Here is a 23,952-nt window from a genome sequence, read left to right as displayed (position 1 = left end):
TACTGTGATGTAATTATAAGAAACAAAATTCCTCGGAGATGCTGCCTTAAAATATTTCTCTTTATGATGTTCTGAGCTTGACAAACCTTGGTAGAAAACAGAATACTCTTAATTATGAATAAATTAACTAAATTAGTAACATGAGATGGAGATGCAATTAAGGGATTGTTAATTGAAACTGGAAACACAGCTGTATACAGCTTAGAGATGAATCATACCAGTAATGACGCAGATGTTTATAAAATGTGATTATCTTTAGTGGAGACAGCCCTGCATCTCCCAAGCCCATTCTTACATTGTGTCATTGAAATGGTTTTTAAACCCGTGAACACCAGGAATCAGTATCTCAGGGACGGCAAATTAGGCTCCCTGGATATGGGAATTAGTGTTGTCTGAATGTCAGCAATTTGATTCTCTAGCTTTCAAAGAATGTAGATATGGAGCCAACAACAAACATCTGTTAGTTGCATGGTCTTCAAAAACAAAAACAACTGAAAGTTGCTGGCAAACCAATGCCTACTTCAATCAGAGAAGACAGTAAAGTATCTGTAAACAGTCACGCTGCTGTGAGAGACTATAAGAAACATATAAAAAATGAATCCTCGGGCAGCGTGCGAGACCTTATACACAAATGGAAGATGCCCCCTCTGCTGGCAGAAGTTCTAAAATATCTTTTGCTATTTTCCAGGCAATCACCCAGAGGAGGGGGAAAAACACCAACTCTTCACAATTAAAGAAATCAGTGGGAAAATGCTATCATTAAATGCACTGTATATTTAAATGTACTAAAATTATCACTGATTCTACTGTACTTTGGAAACTTCTACGCTTTGCTTATCACATACAATTTTACTCCGTGTGCAAATTTCACTCTTCCCAGACAAGGGAAATGTCCCCATGGATATGAATTTTAATGGAGTTACATGATCTTTGCACAGATTTCCTTTGGATAAAGTTGGGGGGAGGGAGAACTAGATGTCCTAACCATAGCTTAATGAGCATGCAATAAAGTACTTGGCCAAATAGACTACAAGTTTTGAAATTCAGGTTTCTTGTCTCTGGACACATGATCAGGGCATTATTTAAAACCAACAATACTGTCTGGTTGGATGCTATTTACAAATGTGGCAGACATCAGTTTTACTATATAAAGTGGAAACTAATCACTTGCAAGGTCTAGTCAAAAAAAGAAGTAATATATATTTTTTAATACTGACCAAAAAAATGTATTTGCCATCTTAGCTTAACTTCTTTTTCAAAATTATCAATTCATTTAACAAAAGCTAGTTCTGGAAAGAAAACAAAATAAAACAGGAGATGTTTTCACATTAGTCACTACCTGTCCCTAAAATAAGAATGCAGAAAACATAGAACATTTTCCTTTAATTCAAGGGAGACCTTTACTGCAAACTTTGATGAAATATTTGGATGACTTGAGGTTCAGCTAAACAACTCAATATTCCACTTTACATTGGCAATAGGCACATGGGACATAACTGCATTGTGTGTCATTTTTAAAAAATGTTTTTTCGCATGCTTGCTTCGGCAGCATATATATTAAAATTGGAATGATACAGAGATTAGCATAGCCCCGGCACAAGGATGACATGTAAAAATGTTCTTTCAGGAATGAATGAGAAAAATACAAGCATATAAAAAATCCCACACCACTATGTATTATTTTTTTCTATGTTGGATGCCTATAGAGTATGGAATTTGTTAAATTTTGATCACGAAGTCTTTCTATTCTATGTGTTAGTCTCCACAAGTACAGGCTTTGCCTATAACTTCAGTATTGATTTGCTGTTACACAGGTTCCAACTTGTCTAAATTTCATTACTTGAAGGGACAGCTTGCAATTCCATATACAGGTATAATAAAAGCAAGATGACTACGTGTATACTGTGAGCTTTGAAAGGACACTCCCCCCAGTATTTTGGGCCAAATTCTTCATGAGTGTATTATTCTATTGCAAATGGTGATGGCAAAGCTAACATTATATATTATTTAGTAGCATTTTCATTAATATTTTCAACTCTGAGCCTATCTATGAGGACAATAGTACTGGAATACATTTGTGACACACCCAGCTATTTGCCTAGCAACTAGCCACTTCTTATTCCTTAGTAAAGAAGCTCTTATGTTCAGATATGGGACATCATAGGATCCAGATACAGGAAAAGAATGAAATCTGATCTGAACCAATATAACAAATACAATAAGCTCATTCCTCCTAGCCAGTGACTAGTTTCAAGAGGTTCATTGAGCACTCAGGAAGCTGAGGCAGGAAAATCACAAGTCTGAGGCTAGCCTGGGCTACATAGAAGACCTTGTCTCAAAAATCAAAAACTTTTTTTAAAAAACAAAGAGGTTCATTGAGACCCAGTTCTGTTGACACACAAGGGAGACATCTGCTAGGTAGTTTCTAGGAAATGTTTTCTCTTTTAAACAAAGTCATACACAAATACAGGCACAGGTGCACATAAACATATGTACACACACTCAGATACACACACAGAGATGAGATTATCCTTGCAGCTTTTCTTTTACTTCTTGCCTTGGCTATTGTTGTCTGAGGCTATGTTGCTTGGTACAGTAGGAAGCCATTTTAGGACCCGAGGAGAAAAAGAGAGACTCCTGGAGATGCTAACTTTGAATCTTGATATTGTTTAGCAGTTAAAATAATCTACTCTAGATCTGATGACCTTTAGACTTTGTTTTATTTAGAACAATCATTCTCAAAGTGTGGTTCCTGACCACAGTAGCGTCACCATCACCAGGGAACTTTCTAGAAATGCCAAATCTCAGACCCCACTCTAGACTCACTAAATCAGAAACTCTGGGTGCTGCCCATCAGCCTGTAGTTTAACCTACTCTCCAGGAAATTCTGCTTCAAGGTAAAATTTGTGAAGCCCCATATTAGATTAGCATATTGTCTCTATTATTTATTTACAATAACATTTTCAAAACTTGCCTGATTCCATCGGCAATCATGGTTTTCATGTTAAAAACGGGTTTCCAAACCTTCTGCATCAGACTCACCAGTGAAGGAGCTTGGGATTTAGTAACTTAAAATGAAATGAAAGGCCCTTATAGTCATGTATTCTGCTGTTAGCTGCTGAAGGCATTTTAACCAGCACACCACCTGCAATCCCATGTTTCAATTGGCTGTAGCTACAGGACCACTCAGGTAAATAAATACTAGCTCTGGCCCTGGCAAGTGTATTATGAAGTCTTAGTTTGGAGAGCCTTTAACTTAAAGTGAGGCTTTCATTTCTAAGATGTTCAGTTTCTTGACTTAGTTGTCAATTTGAATTCCTGATCTTTTACATTCAGAACCTATTTACCCTAACTCTCCACTTGAGCTCCAGACTGAATTCCTAACCTCTTGTACATTCTTGACCTATGCTATCTGGTGGGCCCATCAACCCTGTCAGGATTTCAGAATCCTCTTCAGTAATTACAAGAGTAATCATGCATTCCTTAACTCTTCCGGCTGCATTCTCAGAGGCCAGATTCCTACCTGCTGAACTTGAACCTGCTAATGCCCATGAGGCTGGCTTGAAAGTAGGAGCAATTAGTCTGTTATAAACTAAACATGTATTTTCAAAATCTGAAAAACTTCTGCTAATTCAGCTAGAAATAATTGAGGGCTTTAAAATGTTTAACTTTAAATGGTCTGAAATCATCAGTGTTCTTTCAGGTCAAATAACTTTCTCTTGCTTGTTTTCTTGGCTAAGTAAGCTAAAATGATAAAAGCCATCTTAGTGAAATAGTTTCCTTATGAGTGATAAATGTAAAGAGTTAAAAGAATTAAGGCAAATATTTAATTATGTCTCCTGTCTCTTGATTACATGTGCTTCATTTACATTGATATTATTTTACCTGTGTTCTCCCCACCATATACTCCATACCTCTGTCCTTCTTACCTTCTAACCTCAGGTTTGGAAGATCTTCCCAGACCTCTAGGCCTTTATTTATGTTGTCTCTTCTTCTTAGAAAACCCTTCCTTTTTTCTCTACCTTTTAAATCTCTACTCATTGCTTAAATCTAAGCTCAAATGTCATCCCTGATTGTTAACTTTTCTGCACATTAATAACACTGTTGGGGGATTCAAATCTTCAGTAGAGCCCTTATGATACTATTTATAGTTCATGTATCAATTATCTTTTCTAAAATTTTTTTGAGACAGGGTACCAAACTGTGAATTGCAATTCACAATTCTCCAGCTTACATTCACAATTCTCCAGCTTCAGCTGCGCCAGTAGCTAGGATTATAGATGTGTGCCACGGTGCCCAACTATTCTATCAATCATCTTTGAAGGAGGCTTGTGTCATCTACATCTTTGTTCCCTACTGCCAAGTAGAGTTTCTAGCATAATGTAGTTACTGAAAAAAATACTGAACTGAATTTCAGGCAAAAGTGATTGCCAGACAAAAGCAATAACTAAATAGTGTCTTAATTTACTTACTTTTTTTTTGCAGGTTTTATGTAATTAACTGCAGGTAGGTGGCTAATGAAGAATGCTTATTTTTTTCATTTTTATTTTTTGCTATGTGGTAGAGTGCCAATTTGAGTGGAAGAGTCTCAGATTAAGATTGAGAAGTTTAGCTAAATGTGGCCAACTAGTGGGATGGAGAATGCATCTCAAGAGAACTGAGAGGAAAGCTCAAGGTGAAATCACTTCCAGGGTTGTAAGTCCAGTCATCTTGGACAGATTGGTGGCTCTCCTGATGCCTAATGCAATGAAACCAAGTAGGAAAGCTTTAGTGAGCAAGGGAAGAGTGGCTTGAGGGTCTGCATATGATGCCTATGTCTGATCTCTGACACCAGACCACCATGAAATAGCTTAGGACTACCAGATTCATTTCCTTGGGCTGGGGCTTCCCTGGATGCACGTGGTCATGTGGCTGGTGAGTCCTCAAAAAGTCTGGTCTCTGTCAGTAAGGGCAAAGGGTGTACACACACAGATTTGAGGAAAGGGAAACAATGGTGTCTCTCCCACACCCTGGGAATTCAACAGTCTTCCTTTGGGATCTGTAGAAGAGAGGACAACTCCTCCTACTTTGCCAGAGATGGATCCTGACTGTCAGCAGAGAAGTCTCACATTTAGTGTAAGAGCAGAAAAACTGGAAAGGAATCCTTTGTGACCAAGAACAGTACCTAAGTCACCCAACAACAAAGGGGCTGCAACCCACAGAGGAGAGGGTTTAACAGAATAGACTCAGCACAGGAAGCAGTAGCATCCATAGCAGGAAACAGTAACTTTGAAAGGAGAATTAAATGTATGGTAGCAAAATATATTGCGATACATAATCAAAGAAAGGCTTAATTAAAAAGGAATAATATTAGAATTCCCAAGAACATCATAGCCCCAGTAGTAGTAGCTCTTTTGCCCCTAGAGCTTAAAATATCTGATGATAAAGCTAGGCTTGTGAATTAGGGATCCTGAATTATTTGAAGGAATTCAAAATATTTATTTACTTTCTAAGTGCCACATATAGTAATCTATTCACACTTGAGTTTTCTATATTACAAAAGAAAGTACAATAAGAATATTTACTGATGAATAAATATTTACTGATGGAAACAGAGCTTAATACTTAAAGACATTAAGGCAAACAGATAATAAAGAAACATAAGCCATAATTCAGAGGATAGGAATGCCAAAAGTGTGTGTGTGTGTGTGTGTGTGTGTGTGTGTTGGGGGAAATCTGAAATTCATGACTATGCTTTCATATTTCCTTTTTTCTGCCAGTACAGGTGAACGTTGAAAGAAATTATTATATCAACCTGAAAGTCTGTTCAATCTTAACAAAGGGAGGTAGATATGATGTATCAGGCGAACATAGGACAAATTAAACTCTTTTCATTGTTAATATAGAATACAAAGAAGTACTATAAATAACCTTTGAAAGTGCCTTTTTGTTTTGAAGATCAGTTTTTTTCTAGAAAGAAATTTGGTTCACTTTTACTCAATGCATATGTAGTGAGAACTCACTAGATATAAAATACTAAAAAATATCAATTGGTTATATAGAAAAAAGAGAACCCCTCTTTTTATTACCTGGCAGAGCAGAGCAGAAAGGATTAAATTCCTATAAAGGAAGAACAAATGTGTTAGAAAAGTTGCTGCACACTTGAGTTCAAAAAAGTAAAAAGTTTAGGAAGGTCTCACAGAGATGAACTGCAGTGCTAATAATAAAACTTAACATTTTAATAGCATTTAATAGCTTCTGAGGCCCTTTCACAGACCTTTTCTCATTGTTTCACATGGACCTTGCAAGATAGGTGGGATGTGGATAAGTAATTTCATTTAGAAAATGTCTTAGAATATAGAACATTTAGAATGATGAATGCCCTTTTTAGAATAAAACTAAAAGGCATGTAAGAAGAATAGAGAGCATGTTTTTAGTTCTGGTCCCATTATTAACTAGTTGTATGAACTATAACATATCAGGTGGTATCTTCATAAAGTCAAGAGCTGGATTTCTGGACCTTTAGAATTAAAATTCTCTGAATCATTGGGTGGTAACAGGCCATCTTTCCTAAAATGAAAACTTATGCCTGGTAATACACTGGTCATTAAGTGATATAGTATAAAAATAATTAAACAAAACCTTTTAAGGAAAGATTGCTGAAGGACAAAGCTAAGGATATTAAAATATTCAGTAATTCAAAGTGGATATTTTAAGGCAATGAAACACCTTGATAGATTCAGTTGTTTTAAAAGTAGATTTAGCAGGTGAACTGCTAATTTACACTTAGAGCAACTTGCTCCATAGCTTTGGCTTCAGGACCTGCCCAGATTTTTTCAGATATACACTAAGGCTTGAGACATATTCAACTTGATTGCAAAGGCAAGTTCCTAAATGCAAAATGTATGATGGAACCAGCACAAGGCAATCATGGTTATTGTGAAAGAAAAACAAAGTATGTGCAATGTTGTTAAGTGGCTAACCAATTCTCTGTATCTGGAGGATTGTACATTAGCAGCTAATTACCTGTTTTCCTCCAACATTCTTTGCATACCATCTTGAGATCAATAAAAAAATAACATTGCCTCAAATGCTATATTAGGACCTTACTTACCAAACAAGACGTAGTAATAAGGAGCATTTCCCTCTATGTCCTGAAATAACTAAAACATAGACAAAATAGGCAATGATGGATTGTAGGGCAATAGACATAAATTAAGAAATGGTAGTGACCACTGGGAAATGGGATAAATTTATGAGGTGAGCCCTAAGTCAGTCCTAGCATACTACCATGAGCAAGTTTCTAAGCCTTAGCATAGGGAAGAAAAACCCAGCAGGATCCTGAATACTCTTATGAGTCAAGGAGATGGAAATGCAATTTTGGAAAGACTGAGGCAAGTTGAGTTCATAGGACAGAAGACCAGACAGCTACACAGAGAGAGACCTTGGAGATCCAAAAAGGTTCTTCCTCAAGTCTACATCTGAAGACTGATTAGCAGATATGTGAGGAAACTACTTAAAGGTGAGAAAGAATAACCAGAAAACATTAGAGTCAAAAGTGCCCAGCACCCATATTTGGTAGGGAAGAGTATCTATTTCCCAACAGTCAGACTGGAAAGCTCATGATTCCCTGGGCATTGGGTAAAGTACACAAAAATCTGATTTCAGTAGTGGAGAAAAATTAGGCTAAGAATGAGTGCTGATCTGATGCCACCTAATCTTGAATGCAAGACCTCTAGGGATCAAAAATAGCACAGAGTTTTGAAAGGGAGAAATGGAAACACATTGTTGTAAGATTCTTACACCACATATAAAGAGGTCTAATATTACTTGAAGATACATGGTGGCAAGTTAAAGATGTATACTAAAAATCTTAAAGCAACAAGTAAAATAACAAAACAAATAGCTATAACTAACATATCAATATAGCACACAAAATTGATTCATAGAAAATATTTGATTAATTCAAAAGACAGAAAAAGACATACAATCAAACAAGGAACAGATGTGACAAAGGAAAACATATAGTTTTGGCCCAAAAGACCAAAAATCGTATGTTCTCCCTCATATGTGGACATTAGATCAAGGGCAAACACAACAAGGGGATTGGACTATGAGCACATGATAAAAGCGAGAGCACACAAGGAAGGGGTGAGGATAGGTAAGACACCTAAAAAACTACCTAGCATTTGTTGCCCTTAATGCAGAGAAACTAAAGCAGATACCTTAAAGCAACTGAGGCCAATAGGAAAAGGGGAACAAGTACTAGAGAAAAGGTTAGATAAAAAAGAATTAACCTAGAAGGTAACACACACACACAGGAAATCAATGTGAGTCAATGCCCTGTATAGCTATCCTTATCTCAACCAGCAAAACCCCTTGTTCCTTCCTATTATTGCTTATACTCTCTCTACAACAAAATTAGAAATAAGGGCAAAATAGTTTCTGCTGGGTATTGAGGGGGGGGAGCGGGAGGGGGCGGAGTGGGTGGTAAGGGAGGGGGTGGGGGCAGGGGGGAGAAATGAACCAAGCCTTGTATGCACATATGAATAATAAAAGAAAAATGAAAAAAAAATAGTTTGATGATAGATTTACATCTAACCTTATCAATAAACACATAAAATATAAATGGTGTTAATACCCTCAATTAAAATAGATTGTCATGTTAGATTTTAAAACAGCAAGATAAATTGCATGTTGTCTAATGCACATTAAACAAAGACAGAAGTACATTAAAGGTATAAAGGGTAAAAAATTATACCACAACAGTAATACTCATGAGAAAGTTGGAGTGGCCTTATCATTAGTTATTAGGGAAATGCAAATTTAAACCTCAATGAGATAGCATTACAAACCTATTAAAATGGCTAAAATTAAAAAAATTGACCATACCAAATTCTGGAGAGACTATGGAGGAATTGAAACTCTAATGGATTGCTGGTGAGACTGTTAAATGGCATAAATGCTTTGGAAAATAGTTTGGCAGTTTCTAAATAAGTTAAACACATACTAGCCACATATTATGTAGCTATTCCTCACCTCAGCATTGACATTTAAGAAATAAAAGTATTATCTATAAAAAGACTGGTACATGAATGCTCATAGAAACCTTATTTTTAATAGTCCTAAATTGGAAATAACCCAAAAGTCCATTAAAGAGTAAATTAATAAATGGGGTATACCCATACAATGGAATAATACTCAGCAATAAAAGACATAAACTATTGATATATGAATGCAACACCTTGAATAAATCTCAAGATAATTATGCTGACTGAAAAAAAGACCCTATTTTGAATGTGGCAACACTTTTTGGTTATAGACATTTGTCAAACTATCAAATTGTACATTTTAAATATATACATGTTAGTTATACATTAAGAAGGTTGTTTTAAAATGTGAAGAGGAAACAAGTCAATCTTCTCTTCTTCCAAAGGTAACAAAGTATATTCCATGTCTTTCTGAGCACGCAAATCATTCATTAATTGTTGATAGAGTGTAGGACATAGGTGAACCATGTTTATCACAGAATAAAGGATAAATATTTCATTTTTGATCAATTATATGTTTTCTTAGAATTTTTAGAAAATGATATAAGTTTTGGTTACCCTTATGAATCCACAGATCTAGACGTATTATTTTTCAGAAATTATTTTCATTTAAAATTTCTCTCTCTATGGTATAATAACTTTTTGCTTTTTTTGCAGTGTTGAATATTTTTACTAATTTCATGTGTCCATCCACTCATGAAATATTTTTTGAATGCCTATATAAAAAACACTGCTTTGTGTCAATGGATATGGTATTTAGGGTCTTTGCCCTCAAGAAGCTGACATTCAGATAGAGAGACAGACTCTCAAATAAACCAACAGAACACATAGCTGTGGATTTTCGTGAGTCAAGAAATCAAACAGGGGAGGATCCAATATGGTAACAAGAGTGCAGAAGCAGACAGCGTGAGCTCCATAAATCAAAAATTTTGCTGAGACACTGGAACCACACTTGGCAGAAAAAAAGCACCAAGAGGAATCAGGCTTTGATACCCTGAACCCCCAGCCCATACAAAACTTCTCCATGCCACATTACACTAACAAAACAGGAGGGCTCCCGCGCCACCAGACACTGGCTCCAAACCTGCTTTGGAGACATCCAGTAGACCAACAGGACTGCTGGTGGACCACAGAGCTGATCTCCAGAACCTCAGGACAAGCCACACCTCACTGAGGGAGAAGCTGACTAAGCAGCTGTCACTGAAAGATGGGGAAAAAAAAATGGGCGAATCTCCCCATCCACCTGGCAAGACTAAGACAGAGCTTCTGTGTAAGTACCAACACCAGGCTGGATGCTGAAGGGACAACACCAGAACTACTAAGACTAAAATTCTGTTATTCCTGAACTCGGAATTTTTTTATTTGTTTGTTTGTTTTGTTCCCTGTTTGTTTGTTCACACCTTTCCCTGTTGATTTCTTTTCTTTTTTTTTCATGCTTTCTTTGTTTTGTTAGTTTTACTATTGTAAGTTAGCTAATACTAAATTACACACAGACCAGAGACAGCAACAGCACCAAGTGGAGTGATGGGAAGATGAAAAAGGTACAGAAACCATTCTCCCTCCCCCAAAATAAATTAATACAGGATTCAGAGGGAAATGAAGAAAATGGATACCCAGTTCCAGACTCCAAGAAAACAAAGATAAACTATACTAAGGAACCCAATGATGCCCACAAAAACAAACTCAAAGAAGAAATCCTGCATGTAATCACTGAGAATTTCATGGAGATGTTACTAGACATGGTCAACCAAAATGTACAAGAGTCACTCAAAAAATTCCAAGACAATGAAAATAAATAATATGAGAACACACAAAAACAAATAAATGAACTCATAGGTGCCATAAATAAATACCAAAGTGAAGCAGAGAACACCATAAATAGAGAGATTAATGAATTAAGGATGAAAATTGACAATATTAAAGAGGAAGTGACCCATGATATGGAAAACTTCAAAAAAAAGAATGAAACAGAAATAAAAAACACAATGGAAGGCCACTCCAGCAGACTTCAACAAGCAGAAGACAGAATCACAGAACTTGAAGATGAAATGGAAATTAAAGGAAAAACTGAAGAGCTATTAGTCAAACAACATAAGACCTGTGAAAGGAATATGCAAGAACTCACCATTCCATCAAAAGACCAAACCTGAGAATCATGGGCATTGAAGAAGGAGAAGAGGTGTAAGCAAAAGGGATTCATAATAAATTCAACAAAATAATAACAGAAAATTTCCCAAATCTAGAGAAAACTATGCCCATTCAGGTACAGGAAGCCTCCAAGACACCAAACAGACCTGACCAAAATAGAACTACCCCACGATATATAACCATGAAAACAAGCACAGAGAATAGAGAAAGAATATTGAAAGCTATAAGAGAGAAAAAACAAATAACTTACAAAGGTAAACCCATCAAAATTATGGCAGATTTCTCAACAGAAACCTTAAAAGCATGAAAGGCATGGAGTGAGGTCTTCTGGGCACTGAATGAAAGTAACTTCAACTCTAGGATAGTCTCCCCAGCAAAACTATCATTCAAAATAGATGGAGCAATAAAAGTCTTCCATGATAAGCAAAAATTAAAACAATATATGACTACCAAGCCACCACTAAAAAAGATTCTCCAAGGAATTCTGCACACAGAAAATGGAAGCAAACAAAACCATGAAAGGACAGGTAGCACTAAACCACAGGAGAAGAAAAGACAAGAAAGTAGAGAGTAACATTGATTCAGCTCTACACAATCAAACCGTTAAACAACATAGACAACTAAATGACAGGATTCACCATATACCTATCAATACTAACACTGAATTTTAATGGACTTAACTCCCCCAGCAAAAGACACCATTCGTCAAACTGGATTAAAAAGGAAGACCCAACAATCTGTGGCTTACAGGAGACCCAGCTCATTGACAGGAACAAGTACTGGCTTAGGGTGAATGGCTGGAAGAAGACTTACCAAGCCAATGGCCCCTGAAAACAAGAGTACCAATACTTTTCTTGGACAAAGTAGACTTCAAACTTACATTGATCAAATGAGATAAAGAAGGACACTGCATACTAATAAAAGGGGAAATACACCAAAAAGAAATAAAAATTATCAACCTATATGCACCCAATTTCATCAAACATACTCTGAAGGACCTAAAAAACATATGTAGACTCCAGCATGTGGTAAAGGGAGACTTTAATTACCCCCTATAACCAATAGATAGATCAGCCAAACAAAAAAATCAATAAAGAAATTCTAGAACTAAATCACACAATAGATCAAATGTACCTAGCTGATGTCTACAGAATATTTCATCCAACTTCTGTACAATATACATTCTTCTTAGCAGCCCATGGAACCTTCTCCAAAACTGATCATATCTTAGGGCACAAAGCAAGCCTCAGCAAATACAAGAAAATAGAAATAATCTCATGCATTCTATCTGATCACAATGCATTAAAACTAGAAATCAACAATGAAAACAACAGTAAAAAACATGCAAACAATTGGAAGTTGAACAACACATTGCTCAATGATCAATGGGTCATTGATGAAATAAAAGAGGAAATTAAAAGTTTCCTGGAAGTTAATGAAAATGAAAACATGACCTACCGGAACTATGGGACAAAACAAAGGCAGTCTTAAGAGGAAAGTTTATAGCCATGAGTGCATACATTTAAAGGACAGAAAGATCTCAAATCAATGACCTAATGCTAAGTCTCAAACTCCTAGAAAAACAAGAACAAGCAAAACCCAAAACAAGAGAAGGAAAGAAATCATGAATATAAGGCCTGCAATTAATGAAACAGAAACAAACAAAGAAACAAACAAACAAAAACCATATAAAGAATCAATGAAACAAAAAGCTGGTTCTTAGAAAAAATAAATTTGATTGACAGACCCCTGACAAACCTGACTAAAATGAGGAGAGAAAAAACCCTTATCAGTAAAATCAGAAATGAAAAAGGGGAGATAACAACAAACACCATGGAAATCAAGGGAATCAGCAGAGAGTACTTTGAGAACCCATATTCTAATAAATTGGAAAATCTTGATGAAATGGACAGATTTCTAGATACTTATGATCATCCAAAATTGAACCAAGAGGATATTAATCACCTGAATAGATTGATTCTTTGTATGGTTTTTTTTTGGTTTGTTTGTTTGTTTCTATTTCATTAATTTCAGGCCTTATATTCATGATTTCTTTCCTTCTCTTGTTTTGGGATTTGTTTGTTCTTGTTTTTCTAGGAGTTTTAGACTTAGCATTAGGTCATTGATTTGAGATCTTTCTGTCCTTTAAATATATGCACTCATGGTTATAAACTTTCCTCTTAAATCATTCAACAAAAAATGAAATTGAAGCAGCAATAAAGAGTCTCCCAAAAAAGAAAAGTCCAGGACCTGATGGATTCTCTGCTAAATTCTATCAGACCTTTAAAGAAGAACTAATAGCAACCCTCCTTAAACTGTTCATGAAATAGAAAGGGAAGGAACACTGCCTAATTCATTTTATGAAGCCAGTATTACACTTATCTCAATTCCAGACAAAGACACCACCAAAAAGGAGAACTATAGGTCAATCTCCTTAATGAACATTGATGCAAAAATCCTCAATAAAATAGTGGCAAACCAAATCTCACAACACTTCGGAAAGATCATTCACCATGACCAAGTCAGCTTCATGCCAGGGATGCAGGGGTGGTTCAATATATGCAAATCTATAAATGTAATACAGCACATTAATAGAAGCAAAGACAAAAACCACTTGATCATCTCAGTAGATGCAGAAAAAGCCTTCGACAAGATCCAACACCACTTCATGATAAAAGCTCTAAGAAAACTAAGAATAGAAGGAATGTATCTCAACATTGTAAAGGCTATATATGACAAACCTACAGCCAATATCATACTTAATAGAGGAATACAAATAGGTAAAGAAACTGTCAAAATCCCAATGACATTCATTACAGAGACTGAAAAATCTACCCTAAAGTTCATTTGGAAACACAAAAGACCACAAATAGCCATGGCAATACTCAGAAAAAAAGAATAATGCTGGAGGTATCACAATACCTGACTTCAAACTATATTACAAAGCAATAGCAATAAAGGCAGCATGGTACTGGCACAAAAACAGACACGAAGACCAGTGGAACAGAATAGAGGACCCGGATATGAATCCAAACAGCTATGCCCACCTTATTTTTGACATATGATGGAGAAAGACAGCCTCTTCAACAAATGTTGCTGGGAAAAATGGTTAGCTGTCTGCAAAAAACTGAAACTAGATCCATGTTTATCACCCTATACTAAGATCAACTCAAAATAGATCAAGGACCTTAATATTAGACCTGAAACTCTGAAGATAGTACAGGAAAGAGCAGGGAATACTCTGGAAGTCATACCTATAGGCAAGGACTTCCTCAATAGAAACCTAGCAGCTCAGTAACTAAGAGAAAGGATGGACAAATGGGACTTCATAAAATTAAAAAGCTTCTGTACAACAAAAGAAATGGTCTCTAAACTGAAAAGACCACCCACAGAGTGGGAGAAAATGTTTGTCAGCTATACATCAGACAAAGGACTGATAACCAGAATATACAGGGAACTTAAAAAACTAAACTCTCCCAAAATCAATGAACCAATAAAGAAATGGGCAAGTGAACTAAACAGAACTTTGTCAAAAGAAGAAATTCAAATGGCCAAAAAACATGTGAAAAAATGCTCACCATCTCTAGCCATAAAGGAAATGCAAGTCAAAACCTCAGTAAGATTCCACCTCACTCCTATTAGAATAGCCATCCTCAAAAACACCACCAACAACAGGTGTTGGCGATGATGTGGGGAATAAGGAACCCTTGTACATTGCTGGTGGGAATGCAAGCTGGTGCAACCACTCTGGAAAAAAATATGGAGGTTACTCCAGAGGCACCTGCACACCCATGTTTATTGCAGTGCTATTCACAATAGCCAAGTTATGGAAACAGCCAAGATGCCCCACTACAGATGAATGGATTAAGAAAATGTGATATTTATACACAATGGAATTTTATGCAGCCACGAAGAAGAATGAAATCTTATCATTTGCAAGTAAATGGATGGAACTGGAGAACATCATTCTGAGCGAGGTTAACCAGGCTCAGAAGACCAAAAACTGTATGCTCTCCCTCATATGTGGACTTTAGATCTAGGGCAAATGGAGCAATGTTGTTGGACTTGGGTCACATGCTGAGGGGAGTGCACATATGGGAGGTATGGGGATAGGTAAGAAACCCAAAACTTGAAAGTGTTTGATGTCCCCACTGCAAAGGAGCTATACAGAAACATTAAAACGACAGAGGTCAATATGGGAAGGGGATCAGAAACTAGTGAAACGGTCAGGTAGAGATGAATCAACTTGGGTTGTAATACACTTGAGCATGGAAGCAATGCTAGGAATCTCTCTGTATAGCTACTCTTAACTCGACTAGCAAAAATGCTTTGTCTTTCTTATTATTGCTTATGCTTTCTCTTCAACAAAGTTAGTGATAAGGGCAGAACAGGTTCTGCCTGGAAGTGAGCGGGGGGTGTGGGGGAGAGAGAGGGGGCAGGGGGCAGGGGGGAGAAATGGCCCAAACAATGTATGCACATGTGAATGAATGAATAAAAATTAAAAAAATAAAGGTGTTACAAATATTTCATTACAAAAAAAAAGAAATTAAACAAGATTCTGTCTGTGATAATGAAATCTTTCATGGATGTGACTTAATTATATATTAACTCTGTAGTCCATTACTTCAAAAGATCTTCAGTTAATAAATTTACATTCTGGATTTTTACTACTCTGCTTAATTTGTTAGTCCCAAGCTTTGGGACATTTAAAAACAAGAGCTATGGATGTACAGTAAAATCATTCAGTTAACTTCTTGTCATTCTTCAGGTTTTGGATTGAAGGCCACTCTCTGGGAAGGCTTCCTGATTGCCTGTTCCTGCTTCTCTCTCTCTCTCTCTTTCTCTCTCTCTCTCTCACACACATATACACACAGAGTCCCTTTCTTTTAGATTCTCATTGTTATTCTGCATTTTCTTTCAAGACACTGCAATTTGTAATTATTACATAGTTAGTGTATAATTACATTGTTATTTAATAATTTAAACATTAGTGTCTGTCTTCCCCATAAACTACAACCTCCATGAGGACAGAGAGAGCTTTTTTTTTTCTTCTAAAACCACTGTGTCTCTTTATATAGACTTTGGCAGAATAGATTGCAGAGAAAATATTTATTAAATGGATGACTGAACCAGAAGGAGTACTTTTTGCTCACTTCAGTAAGCATTTGATTATTAAACTCTGTTGGTCCTACAGAAGGTGGATCTAATTTTTCATATGTGAATAATCTAGTCTCTGCATTAAACAAGCAACTCCTGATTGTGTTCTGGGATTTATATAATTATCCTACTTTAAATGTTCATTTCCTCTACTTCTGATTTGGGTAATTCCTGACAAATTGATAAATGTAAGGGAAAAGTTAGTCTTTTTAATTTAAGGGTCTAGATTATAAATGAAGAGGAAATATTGTCATGTCAACCAAAATTGTATCACAGGGATGGTATTGTATAGTTGGTAGTTTTGACAGATCCCCCAGCTAGACTGCCTGGGTTCAGACCCTGACTCTCTTACTTATCAGCTATAGGACCTTAGACTAGTCACCTAACCTTTTGATTCCTTACTTATCTCATCTGTAAAATGAGGATAAAAATAGTGTCTACCTCATAGAGTTATTGTTATTGTAAGGCTTAAAAATAATAGTACATGTAAATGTGCTCAGACTATCAAATGTCATACAGTAAGTACTATAGAAGTGCTTGTTATTAATCTCAATAATGCATAGTAGTCAATAAAAACAATTCTCAAATTTACATCATGGAAACACATTGGCCAAATAGAGTATGACTGTGCAAAGGCTGTATTACTTATCTAATAGTCACTTTCTAATTTACTATGTTTCTATATTTCAATTTATTATATGTACCTTACCAAATTCATTAATATATGAAGTGATGAAAGAATTTATATCATAATGATAAATATTTTAAAGACTGTGTGCAATTTATAAAAATAAAGAAGTATTAGGAAAACCTACAGTAATTTTAAATTCATTTTGTAGTATTTATCTTCAAAATTAGGATTTCTGAATTTTGTAAGCTTTTATCCATCCTCCTAACAGAATTGGCTTTAATATGCAGCTTTTCATATGGCCTGAAAGGGGGTTCTTTCTACTTTCTGGAGGAATGTGCAGAGGAGGAGGAGAGGGGGCGTCTTTCTGGTGGAAATGTGAGAACAGCAGCTCTTTGAATGCTGGGCATGACGTAGCCTGGGAACTGTGAGCAGCTGCTGGTGGAGTGTTTCACACGCAGCAGGACAGTGGGAAAAGCAATGAGGAAAACAACCAGGGCAAACAAATGCAGAAGAAAGGGTGGGTGGGGTCAAACTCCAGAGCAGGAGAGGTCAGACTGGAGAGAGAACACTTATAAGAATAAAGAATAAAGCAGTGAGAAATTGGAGGCAAGGGCAAACACCAGTTGTAGAATAAGGGAGGACAAGAAAACAAGAGCACTATGGCAATTGTAGATACCCAGAACTATATACACATTTCTAGAAAGCAATTAGAGATATCATGAAGATAAAACAAATGCATGCATAAAGAAGTAAATTTGGTATATAAACCCATTTAATAGGGAAACATTACATTTTTAAAACAATAATAAAACACATATCATTACTGTAATGGCTAGTTTCAGAATTAACCAAATAATTCTTGATTATAACAAATTAGAAATTAAGTAGTGTATTTAACAATCAAGCAATCAAGTAACTTAACTAACACTTCATAATGACTTGGGTTCACTTTATAAAATGTCTGAAAAAATGCCTTTCATTCTCTTAAACTCCTAAATATTTCTTTGACACCTGAAGACTTCATTCCCATTTATACCTCATATAATATCTTTTATGTCACACTCTCTACATCATTCATTTTTCTCTCTATAGTCCTACACATCCTGAGGCCTTTTTTTAAAAATAGAAAATACTTTTGAAAATGAGCTCTAGTCCTTCTTTTGGGATGAGGAGGATAGACTTTGGAACATCTGGACCATGTTACGTTCAAGGTTACCTGGGCAATTGTAGCATCATTTCTTTTGAATAGAGCACAAGTAATTGTAAAAATATTGGAAACCAAATGTTCTTAAGCTTGACAGTGCACTTTGACCTCAATATGTTTCAAGGGTTGTCACTATCCTGTACATTTAGATTTACACCTTCCTTCTTCAGTTTTTTTAAAGGGCCTTGTTCACGTCTTTCTTTTTTACTTTTAACAGAGTTGAGGTTAAACATAAATGATTGTTCTCTCCTTACTGAAAAGATGTTTTTCTAGAACTTAATTGTCCTTTTTTTCATGGGTCATTCTATTCCTAATATCAAAAAACCTCTGTGACCTGACCTTTCCAAAAACAAATACATTCTTCTATGTTCTTTTTATTTCCTTTACCTTCGACTTTTTAAAAACTTGCCAGTGGGCACATCAAGCTAGATGTTATAGTTGAAATCTTTTTAAAAGAGCAACCTAGTTTAGAACATGTTAGAGGTGTTTTTCCTACATATTACTGCAATATGTGGTGGAGGTATAAGAGCGGCTTCTAATTGTTTTAATCATGTGGATCCCTTGTTAACATTTCAAAAACAGGAGGATCCTCACATGATAGAAGTACTACTGGGTATCTGTAAATTGAGAAAAAATGATCAGCGGATAAAAATCCAAGTATAGTAACACAATTGTTTTCCTTATTAAAAAAATAGTAGTATGTGGGTAAAAGAATTTTGTATTCAAGCTACAGACAATGCTTAATGTAAAATCTATTTTTACCCCTCTCTGTAAAATTCCACAATCCATGGTGTGGGAAGGAATTTCTACCTGTGGTCACAGGATAATAGCATCTCCTGGGAGCCTGACAGAAATGCAGAATTATAGGCCTTACCCAATACTAACTGAATCTCTGAGGGTGATTCTTAGCCATGCTAGGTTTTGAGAACTTAGTTCTAGACTTGTGCTACCCATGTAAATACAATGAAAGTTGCGTGTGTAATTTTAAATGTTCTCATAGGCACATCAAAAAAGTAAAAAGAAAAAAACCCTATTGTTTTGTTTGAAGTGATATAGCATTTACTTAGAAAATGCTTTTGCTGAAAAGTATCAACTCCTCACTTTGTTCTGCAAATATCCAAAGAGTAACTAAAAGCAACATAAAAGCTTGGCATACCTGCCTCCATTTTGCTCTGACAAGTCAGTCACCTTGCAGTCACCTTGAATCCAGGAAGGACAAGAGTGATGTGAAAACATCTTGTAACAGAGTCAAAGCTACCACCCTGCCAGGTAACAATGACTTTCTTCTTGTAACAAAACACCTGCCTGACCCATCCTGTGAGAATAAGCAATTAGACCACATCTCTGGCTATCTCTGATCATGACTACATCTGTGACCAGGACTGTTTAATAATTATACATACCTCCTGTCCTCTGCCCCAATTCTTCCTCTATTTAAACCTAAAGCTCATGTCTATACTCTGAAAATGTGATGAAGTGCTCTCTGCCTTTTCCTGTGGCATACCCATGCCACATAATAAATCTCCTTTGTCTGCCCTTTATGACTACTCTCTTTATTTGGAGTATTGGGATGACTGGCTGGACCTGACATGTGGAAATCCTGGCATAAAGCCTCTGACCTAGAACTCCAGTTATAGTGACAGGCTTATTTTTAAGAAAAATTCCCAAGTTTGAATAATCACAGAAAAGAAATGAGTGAAATTCATTATATTAAAATATTTTACTTGACCAAATATATAAAATATTATCAGTTTAATAAGCAATCAATATAAAAATATTAATGAGATAGTTTACATTTTTTGTACTAAGTCTTTGAAAACTGATGTGTATATTACAGTACAATTCATTTCAATTGAACTGGCTCAATAGCCATATGTAAACTACCACATTGGACAGCTCAGTTCTAGACAATATGATTTGAAGCACAGTAAATATAAATCTATACAGCAGCAAATAGTGTTACTGGGAATCTAATAAATGTTTTCATCCTCCAAGTTCTCCTTTACCCTCCTCTTTGTGCCTCAAAGAAAAGTGAAGTGCTCGGGTGTCCATGGTTCAATGGCACCATAATACTCCTGTAAAACAGAGTTTTATGCATAGCATTATACTTAATTTTTTCGAGTACAGTTGAAACCCTTCAAGGTGTCTGACAGAAGTCATGTGTGCGTTTTAAACTTTAAAACTTGACTACCTGATAAATGCTTAATGTTGGACAATACTTCTCCAAATGTGGACCCTAGGTCAGCCGTATCAGCTTCACTTGGGAATTTGTTAGAAATGTAGACCCTCAGTTTCCACCCCAGTCCTAGTCAATCAGAAACTTTGGTGGTTGGGCCTAGCAATCTGTGTTTTAATAAGCCTTCCAATTGGCCATGATTCTCACTAAGATTTGAGAACCACTGATATAGAAAAATATATTTCCTTGGAGAATGACCTCAGACTAAGTTCTGTGTTCTATTCACAAGCAGAATAATTTTAGGTCTTGTAGAAGAAAAAGTTAAAGAATATGCTAGGAAGACATTAGTAGAACCATTCCTTAGCAAAACTGAAGTGAAGAAGGCTGAATGTCCTTTTCTTACCTTCAGGTGGTAATAGGCTCATTTTATTTGTGGGAACAGATGGTACAACTCACCTAGGCTCCCTGCCTAGAAGGCGCTCCATAATGCAAAACAGTTAGTACAGGATCATTAGAAAAAAGAAGGGTGTAAGGAAAATGTTCAAAATCTGTCAACATATTTAAAGAACCAGATCTTATGCTCAATGTTGATAAGAACAAACATATATATATATATATATATATATATATATGTATGTATATAAGGCCTGCTTAGATAAACTATCTCACCAAGGTAAAGAACATAAGCTTCTTGGTTAGAATTTTTAATGTTTTAAAACCAAATGCTTTAGTTTCTTTAAAATGAAGCCATACAAATACTTATATTGACCAGTAAGCTATGATCCCCATGTTCTCTCACAAATCTTGGTAATGTGATTATATAGACTAAATTTCCAGTTAGAAGTCATTGAAGAAATTGTAAGCCAGAGATCTCAAGATATCAAAACATATTGCTTTTGCAGTCTCAGCATTATATATATATACATGCATACATACAGTTTATAACATGGAGAAAGAGAAGGTGGAGCATCATTATGGGAACAATAAAAGAAACCCATCTATAAAGCTTTTCTTAAGATGATATATGCAGGAAAGGGGGTTCTGGTCAGTATGTTCTTGGATCAAATAGGAAAAGTACCATGTCTGTTTACTATACAGCAGATGCTCAATAAGTGCTGATTGAATGAAAGAAGGAAAGAATAAACAAAGGGACAAAGTATGCAGAATAAGAGAGTCTAGATCCCTGTGAGAGAAAGTTACCACAGTGGTGTACAGATGGAGTATAGCGATGCCTGCATGACTTCAGAAGAATCTTAGGAAACCTTTAAAAAGATACATAATTCATGATGCTGTTCTTTAACATATTTAAGAATTTCATACCTAGAAATGCCTCCATATTATTTGATTTTTTTCAAGTGTTCACATTCCGTAAGTCCCTACATTCAATAAAGAATGGACTCCTTATGTTAAAGTGTATTTTCAGCTTCTGCTGCTATCTGTGGTTTTACTCACAAATGCAGAGAAATGGTAGACCATTCCCTTCCATGCTGCTACTTGCACTTGGTAAATAAAGAATATTATCGTGCCACTCACTGTATGTGCATTGCATCAAAATTAAAAAGGCTTCTCATTTTAACTTTCTTTCCCCTTGGTTTTGATTTCCATTTCTACTTGGTCAAATATTAGTTTTGGTTCTGCTTTAAGAGAGAATTTATTAAAATCACTTTTGGTTGATTTTTATTACATTTGATGATTCTAAAGGCAATGAGGAGTATAATGCTTTAAAATTTTATATTCAAAATGACAAGTGTGATATTTAAGGGTGCACTGAACTGGGCTCATTAATCTATCGGCTTCTTAAAGGAATATTTCAAAGTTAATATACCTGAGAATCACTAAAAAAGAGGGGAAGTATGAAGAAAATGAAGTATTTCACATTTGTGTTGCCCAAAATAGGTTCAAAGTAAAATTTTGTTGAGTTCAAACTTAACAGGACTTTAAGAGGAGGAAACAAAAAGGGCAGTTCACAAGACTTGGTTCAGATCTTGAATGATACTTACAACCTATGTGACTGTGATGTGTTACTTAAGATTTCTAAGTCTGTTTTTCACTTGTCAAAATGATCATAAAATATAATCACAATTGTAAAACATAATCATAATGTGAAGATTAAATGAGAGAGCATATGAGAATTCTTTGTAATGACAAGGAATGATGGTTTCCCACACCATAAACACACTTGTCAAATGGTCAAGTAGTCACATCCATATCCAATGGGCAGTCTGAAGGAGAAAATAGGATTTCATTCCCACATAAAGTTTCAAACAGGTAAATCAATGACTCTTATACTTCTATTTGTGGATTCAAACTAAATTTGGAACCCTCTGCACACCATTCTTTTTCTACATACAGGTAATTCATGTTGGGTCTTACTCTTCTATTAAGGGTCACAACTATATTACCAGCATTTTCACTGATTTTACATACAGCTAAAATATCGGTGCAATTTTCTTTTAAAATAAAAATGAATGTGTCATGTAACAAACCCAGGATATTCTGTTGTCAAGAAAGACAAAGCCTGACAGCATATCTCTCTTCCTTCTATTATACTATTTTGCCTGAATTTAAGACTGTTTTTCTTTTCTTACATTTTTATCTACTTTTGTACTACTTCGGTTCTCTATTTCCCAATTTTCCTTTGTCTTGACAGAGGCAAATATGAACTTGTACTTGGTTTATAACATGATTTTAGCCAACTGACATAGCACTGTAAGTGACTAAATTCTTTGTTTTTGCACAAATATGCTGTCATGATCGTGGGCTCAAGCTTCTCGCTACAGGAACTAAATAATGCTTTAGTATTACATGCATTCTTCTAAGTGTAAAATATTCTCAACAGCAGGGTGAGTTGCTCTTCCAGTAATGGAATAAACTTGTTTGATGTAAACCTCATTTCTTTGCTTTGTTCTCTTTTTGAATGAAGACTCGCATTTATAATATAGCGGTGGTTAGAATTATGTAGTGGAGCAGTTAGAATTATGGTCAAAGAAAAGTATGAAATCAACTTGACTCAATTATGTGCAAACCCAAACCTTGAAATTATCAACTTTCTGGTAAAAACACATTTTAAGCATATCTTTAAGGTCATTCTTAAAAATAGAAATGTGAAATTTGCTACAATAAGAGCATCTACCACAAACTGATTTGAACTGTTTAATGTAAGAAAGCTGAGTCTATGTGGGCTCTGGGTAAAGGATCTAAATTTAGAGTTACAGAAGGTGAAACATAATTCTAACGAGCCACATCTGTATTATGAATAGAAGGAGCATCTTTATTGGTTCTAAACTAAATTTTGTCATATGTGTATATCCCTTGGATATCCAGACACAGAATCATAGAATTGAATTGAATTTTGCCTTAGACAAAATGGATAGTCTTATTTTAAAAATGAAGGGAATTAAAGCTGAGAGGTTAACTGGCTTTGTCAAGTTAATCACATAACAGCTATGCTTAAGTTTGAAGTTAGATCTTCTAATGTTTACTCCAATGTTCTTTTTACTATACCAGACTATCTCCTTACATGTACTTTCTGTGCTTATGATCAAGTCCTCATTCATTCTAAGAACAGATAAATATTAAGCTATTAGTATTTTCTCATACTTCATAT

At 35.5% G+C, this 23,952-nt stretch overlaps 1 protein-coding gene and 1 pseudogene across 15 annotated transcripts in view; one reads left to right on the top strand and one right to left on the bottom strand.

Annotated features, from left to right (window-relative positions):
- Dmd (dystrophin) overlaps positions 1-23,952 on the bottom strand; it is a 2,168,746-nt gene that overhangs the window by 314,478 nt on the left and 1,830,316 nt on the right. The gene's annotated exons all lie outside the window — the stretch shown is intronic.
- LOC141420081 (U6 spliceosomal RNA) lies at positions 1,534-1,624 on the top strand (annotated as a pseudogene).

Source organism: Castor canadensis, chromosome X (genome assembly GCF_047511655.1).
Source record: "Castor canadensis chromosome X, mCasCan1.hap1v2, whole genome shotgun sequence".
NCBI classification, from domain to species: domain Eukaryota; kingdom Metazoa; phylum Chordata; class Mammalia; order Rodentia; family Castoridae; genus Castor; species Castor canadensis.
Note: the sequence above shows the minus strand (reverse complement) of the source record. Positions and strands in the feature narration are given on the sequence as shown.